This window comes from Adiantum capillus-veneris, chromosome 14, assembly GCF_014529385.1.
Source record: "Adiantum capillus-veneris isolate H3 chromosome 14, ASM1452938v2, whole genome shotgun sequence".
Classification (NCBI taxonomy): domain Eukaryota; kingdom Viridiplantae; phylum Streptophyta; class Polypodiopsida; order Polypodiales; family Pteridaceae; genus Adiantum; species Adiantum capillus-veneris.
In genome coordinates, this window is record NC_140944.1 from 14798708 (window position 1) to 14805998 (window position 7291).

Below are 7291 nucleotides of genomic sequence, written 5' to 3' on the forward strand. Positions count from 1 at the left end.
GATTTGTAGACATGTAGTAGTGTTAGTGTGTATACGCGCTTCACCAGGGGCACTTTTCTCCCACTGGGTTTTTCCCCCTGGACATCTGGTGTGAAAGGACACCTTATCTCTTAGGGTTTCATATAAGCTTTGTAGCTCTGAGTTTGTATACTCTATTATTCTAATACAGAGAGATAGACTACAGAGATCTCGTACGCAAGCTCTGTGTCTTCTCCTTCTCCATCTTCTTCCTACTCTGAGTTGCTGTCTTCCTTCTGTTTCCTGTTTCATCATCTTCAACATCTCTCTCTCTCTCTCTGTGTGTGTGTGTGTGTGTGTGTGTGTGTGTGTGTGTGTCTTCTGTACATATCTAAAACCAAATAGATTAAAACAAAGATAGAGAGTGCATAGTAATAAGTGACCCAAATAATTGTATTTATTTGATGACGTTAACAATTAAACATTGTTGTGTACACAATTATCTTGGTCCCTCATCACATGTACATATCTAAATCCAAATAGATTAAAACGAAGACAGCAAGAGGAGACTAAAAAATGACCCAAATATTTTTATTTATTTGATGACGTTGAGTTACAATATAGCAACTAAACATTGCTGTGTACACAATGTTCTTGGTTCCCTCATCACATTTTAGGATGTGCCATGACTGCATCTCCTCCAAGACCATGTGTTGCCTCCGTTGTGTGCTCAACTTCCCCACCATGCACTGCAGAAACTACAATAAAATTTTGGTTAGGGACAATGCTCTTAGCAAAAACTACATTAATACTAAAAGTTTACTAAGAAGTCGTAGAAGTCAGTATTTGAAACCAATCACCTATTAAATGAATCCTATGACACACATTGCGTACCCTGTTTGAAAGGCGTGTTCTTGATATAATCCGTTGCTAACCCAGGATATACATGAAGACCTTCTAGATATGGGAGTAAATTCATGAGGAGCACATTGTCGTTGCTCGCTCCATCGTAACTCCTTACTGTGACAAGCGTATGTGGTGGGTTTTCAATTGCCTTCTCAGGATTGTCATCTACTAGAATGATGTCCAGAGGGTCCTTGATGTATGAGGCTACCAATTCAGATCTAAAGTTCTTCACAAACACCAAATTGAATTTTGGATGCTTGCCTTTGCAGTGCCTCTCTTCACAGTGTCCTTGATGCAAACAAAACTCGAAAAATGTCTCACCATACCCAGCCTCTTTGTATGTACTCTTAATTAAATCGATAATGGGGGTCAGATTTTGCTCTTGCATGGAGCTCCAAATCCCTACATCGAATAGCTCAAACACCACTCTCAGCAATAGCAATATCCCTGGTCGCAATGACACACCCATTCGCCCTACATTTAGAATATTTGCAGCGTGGGAAGGAGCACTTTCCCACCGCCACTGTTTCAACAGGACACCATTAACATCGAACACTATGAGTTTCCTTTTCGCATGGCAAGAAGGAAGTGTGCCTGTGCCTTCACGACGATCAATTACCAAATGGATCTTACTTAGCATCATATTTGGAGGGATACATAATTCAGTCTTTCACACTACTCAAGGAAGAAAGACACTTACCAATACATAGATGTTGCAATTATTCCATTGACTCTTGTCAATTTAGCAATAGTACATGCTGACCCATTCGCAGCCCCGGACGTGCCAGAAGACGCAACCAGCATACATTTGTAATACTACACTACCCTCCTCTGTATAGAAAGAGAGTAGTTTCTCGTGTAAAGTTGGACTTCTCTCCATGCCCCCTCAAGAGATATCATCATTCTCAATGTATGTCTGGAAATTTAGATAAGCAAATACAATGGAGGTGAACTTTTTGAAAACTCACGGCATACCTCGCTAAGGACAACCATCCGTTTTGAGTTGCCAATGACTGGCATTGTAGTAATCAAAGATAACGTCCGAATCAGGCTTTCGATTCAATCTGTAGGCACCAATTTTGCGGAATACAACGATTTCCAAGCAACGCATCTGCGGACCTTAAGACTCATAATGAGGACACACTCTATCACACACTATTTTTCCAAAGCAAGCAAGTAGTTTTACCTACCGTAACACCACCATGGAGGCTGAATGGAGTAGCATACAGGACGATAGATGTATGGTCAAGATAGTACCCATTTGGATTTGCTAGGCTCGATAATGCCCATGCATGTTCTCGACGACATATCAACACTAGATTTCCCTTCTCATCAAGATACTCCCTGGCAATACCAAAAACCTTTTGGATTTGATTGATTTCGAATTGGTTCCATTTGGGGATATTGGGTAATGTTATCCCGACGACGCTTGTGTTGGTTGGTAGATGACAAAATATTGCATCGCAACCTGCATTTGTTGTCTTGCCTGGCACCCGAAAGCTTTGCCTAGCTACTATAGAAATTTTTGTGAGTAGGGCACCTACATCTCCCTTGCCCGTCTCGTCAGCTGCTCCCATAGGATCAATAGCTAAAACCGCAGAATTTGATTTTAAAGAAATGAATATCCAGTTAGTAAGGTGAGACAATAATACCAGGAGTACCTCGGGTTGTTAGCATACCAGAGCTATGTGCCATTGAATTCTGCGCTTCATCGTGAGGTGGAGTGTTGCATTGCACCATTACATCTGGATATAACAAACAGGTAAGTGACTGTATTTTAAATACTTAAAGATATCTTCTCTTTGTTGCTACACACTTGCTCACCTCCAACAAGAAGAGCAGGCTCTCCGCGGTGACCAGTCTCTGCTACAGTAGACGATCCTATTGAAACTTCGGTTATTGTGCCATTCGCATCATCTGCATCCACCCACTACAATAAATACATTGCTTACTGCACAACACATACCACAATCAATCATTCCATACTTACGAGGTAGATTGATAATTGTTGTCATTTCCTTAGAGCGTATGGCATCCTGCATTCCTTCACTTTGGTCGCCTGGTGGTGTAAAAGAGCAGGCCCTATATTAATTCCAATCTCTGTGCACTGTCGTTGTGCCTGCTCATGTGCCTCATCATGCGAAGGAAGAACATGAGGCTCTAAAGTGGTATGAGATGCTAGTGGAGCTTGTTCAGGCTCTAGGAAATGACTATGAGCTTCTTATGGCAATGATTTTTGTTGTTGTTGGGGAGGTATTGATGAGTATTTGGATGGTTCAGATTCTGGATGTGTTGTGGAACTATTAGGATCTTCAATGATCCCATGTATACCTGCAGATTCCATGGGTACATGGGTTTGAAGATGAGGTGACTTGATTAATGTGCCTTGGTTCTCTAGGCTTCTCGGTGTTAATAGGTTCTCTCCCATTGATTGTGTGTCTCCCTCTTGACCTGCTTTTGGTCTTGATGTACTAACCTTGTTTAGAGGCATTGGAGTATCTCTATCCATTACTTGACCTTTATCCTTCTTCACGCTGCTCCCATGTGGAGAGCATATAAATTACAGGAGCAATATTAGTTAAACCTTTCCATTCAAGCAACAACAAGGGTGTGCGAAAACTTGCCTGGGTAGATTGTGGGGCTCTTGTAGGTTTAGCAGTTGGAGAAGGCGGCACATCACTTTTGTCTTCATCATCCTCAAACTCCGATGGACATTCACCGTCGCTGCGCCTTGGTTCACGATCCTTTTCCTCCTCTTCTTTGTTATCTGTCTCCTTAGTCACAACATCTTTTCCTTTTAGGGAACGTAGGTTCTTACCCTGGCAAAATTAATTTCACGGGTTGCAGTTAAATCCTCACATGACTTGAAAATAGTTTAACTATGGTTTTGTATGCTTTTACCTCTTCTTGCTATCTTTTAACTCTACCGGTCTTTGCCTCCTTGAACTGCTCCCCCTCGTTGGGGGGGAATGTGTCCTTCGCAAAGTCAATGAAAAGAGGACACTCAACATAGACTTTTTTGGGCCACAATGCTGCACGTTGTTCTTCCGTATACATGCATGCAGTGTGCTTCACATTGAGCCACTCTTTTGTAACTGGAACTTTATCTGTCCAACCCATGTTCCGCACCCATCTGGTATATGTTTGCCAAAATATACTTAATGTCATCCACTCAAATTTTTTAAGATTTAGGAATCAATTAGGACAAGATTACATACCTGTAAAATGTCCGTTTGGCGGCCATGTTAGTACCCTCCTTCTCTTTCTGCTTGTTAGCTTTGAGTCCACCTTTCGCACTCCACTTCATACAATGTGCCACTATACCTCGATTGCCACTCCCTTATAGTTGTCACTAGGGTGTCGTTTTCAGGGAGACGGCACGATTTCTTCAGCAAAGCATACTGTCTCGTAGCCTTGTTCACAAGTCGATTCCACCATGTCTCTCGACGTAACCAAGTGCGGAATACGGAGTGGTCGTCTACATTATTACACAACTACGTTATTTAATACTATACTCTTTTTTTTTTTGAAACATTTATCGCAAAATGACCTTACTTAGCGCTGATTTTAGGCTTGGATATAATGTGGTTGGATCATCGCTAACCAACGCCCTTAGCACATTGCTAGGATGATCGACTGGTAGATCGGCGCATGCAAAACTGTATATTCGATCATCTGTCGACCACTTTGGTCTCCTACTCCAGTCTATGTCCATAAGCAATGTAGAAACAAATGTTAAAATTTTTTAAGCAGCACGTGAATGTAAAAGTAACTCCCTTTGAAAGAAATCCCTATTTGTCTTACCTCCACCACTCTTCCCCTAAGTTAGGATTCGCAATTGCGGATGCCCTTTGCGTATTTTTTCGGGCTTTCTTGTCAGCCTTATAGAATGCGTTACGGTAATGGGTAGTGAACTCCTCCGTTGAGAGCTCATTTCGCTTATTACTCACAGATTGCAAAGCCTTTGTATACTTTGCCTGAATTGTGACATTAGTTCATTCTTTGTTTGATCCACTACATTATCATGGTGAGAATAACCTAAAGGACAATGAAACTTACCGGATATAGAAGTTGGGATAGCACAATAAGAGGAACCTTGTACCAGCGTCTTCGCAATCCCCCACGCTTATTCATTTCAGCATCTAATTCTCGTTGCAACCATCTTGGAACATCTTCCTCCAAACCATTGAGCAATGTATCCATGTTGGCTGTGCCCATTGCTCTTACCATACATAGTATATCTATGAAGGAAGTTTTTACGTAGCCTTTGTCATTAATGTTGTGGCAACAAAACTTACACCATTAAAAGACTAGGTAGCGATAATCATGCTATAGCTAAGCTTATCGAATTGACTAGGAAGCAATACTCATGCTATGGATAAGCTTATCGATTCGACTAGGATGTATTAATTATGTTATAGCTAAGCTTACTGATTCAAGCGTGCCACCACAGTGAGAACTTCTCCCTCGTTCTCTTTAGTGACCTTAACCATGCAGGCTTCCACATAGCAATGGTACTTAGTCTCCTCTTTGTGAACTGCAAAGCAAAATTATCTTGCATAGTTTCACAAAATTCATCTCATCTTGATATTGAGTCAGAAACAAAAGTGTATAAAGTAATCTACCTGTATCAATTTGTGCATTCCATGCCCGAGGACGGTGATTCCCATCCCATGTGTACAACATTTTTCCTTTCACGTCCCCCACGCGGATTTATGCAATTGTTTCTCAAAATCCTCATTAAGTTGCATCCAGATTGGATCCCAGGTTTTCCGAATAGCATGACTAACTTCTACTGCATCTAGATCTGGAGTCCTTATTAAAAGCATGAACCTGGCATGATGTGGAACATATCCATTTCTAGAGAACTCCAACGCTAGATTGTGCACACGATCTTGCACTGGCCGTACCGCTGGATGTAGTAACAAGCGGCACAATGGCACTGGTGGCAGTGGTACTTTGCGAGTATCCTGTATAACCGTACTTGAATAGATTTCAATCTTGTAGTTTGTGTTAGGAATGTTAGATGAGCATACCATTTTAGAAATTACCAACCTGAAGGCGATGCAAAGTGTCATCGAGCAAATCCCATTTTAGCGTGGATTTCTCGATAATAGTAAAAAGACCGCGATCTTTATCCCCCGCATCCTCTCTTTCGTCATCTTCTTCACTTGAGTAGTTCGCAATAGGGACCTGGTCCTTTGATGGTGCTGGTACCTTGGATTGTGTAGTGCCCTCTGCATTGGTTTTCACTGGCTTCTGCACTACTTTCGCTTTGGTGACTTCTTTCTTTGTGCTAGCACCTTCCTTTTTCACAGGAATTCTACCCTTTTTCTTTGGGGGCTCCCAGCTAGGGTCCTCTTCTTTCTGTGCTCGTGTGACCCGCTTGCTTTCAACGACTTCACTTGCTTGATCTGCACTTCTTTTCTTGACACCCGTCGACTACTTGGCCATAGGCAAATAATAATTAGCTTAGGTTACTGGCAAACAACGATTAATTTCATGAGTAAATAGTGCAATAAACTCCAGTGGCTTACCTCTGCAGCAAGAGTCTTGGGAGGAGGCTTTGAAACGCTTGGTTTGGGCATAGCACCCGATGCTATGCTAGTGGCTCTTGGTGCGACATGTACTGAACCTTTGCCTCCAGAGGATACAATTAGTTGTCCTTTTGCCTAGACACAAAATGTTCGATGTTGCTTGCAAAAGAGAGCATGTAAGACTGAATAAAATTAAGAGGTCTCATTACCAATTCTCTTATCGGCCACGCCACAACTGTACCCACTGCTGCACCTAAGGTGCACACATTATCGTCAATGGGTGGAACATGTGGCAACATGAGGTCGGGAGCTCATGCCGATTGGATGGCTACTCCCAACATGCCTCTAGGCAACTCTCTTCCATGTAGATTTTCGTGGGGTAGAGACTGTATCATAATTCCTTTCCCAACTTCCTTGCCCTTGCTTAAGAGCACCACGTGCTCATTCTTGCTAAAAGACAAATTTTTTGTAGCCATCTGTTTTCCGCAAGAAATTGAAATGAAATCTATAAATATCAATACTATTACACATTACTTCCCTCAGGTTGTGATGTTCTTCTTGATATTCACATAAGTTTCATTATTCACAGATGAAATCCTTGCGGGGAGGGAAGGAGAGAGAGAGAGAGAGAGAGAGAGAGAGAGAGAGAGAGAGAGAGAGAGAGAGAGAGAGAGAAAGAGAGATCATGGATAGCTACATTCTAAACATCAATTGTCATCAATGCACAAATGCTATGAAGATGGTAAGCTGTATATTAACTATACTAGATTGCATGTGAATAATAAATCTCAAAAAAATAGAATGCTTCAGCATTTGTTCAAAGGACTGACCTGTACAACCGAATGTGGTTGAATGTCCTCTAGATTTTGTTTTCTCCAATACTGCAACAC

At 41.7% G+C, this 7291-nt stretch overlaps 1 pseudogene; it reads right to left on the reverse strand.

Annotated features, from left to right (window-relative positions):
• Positions 1 to 624: 624 nt before the first annotated feature.
• On the reverse strand, positions 625 to 6700 carry LOC147441942 (uncharacterized; annotated as a pseudogene).
• Positions 6701 to 7291: the final 591 nt, after the last annotated feature.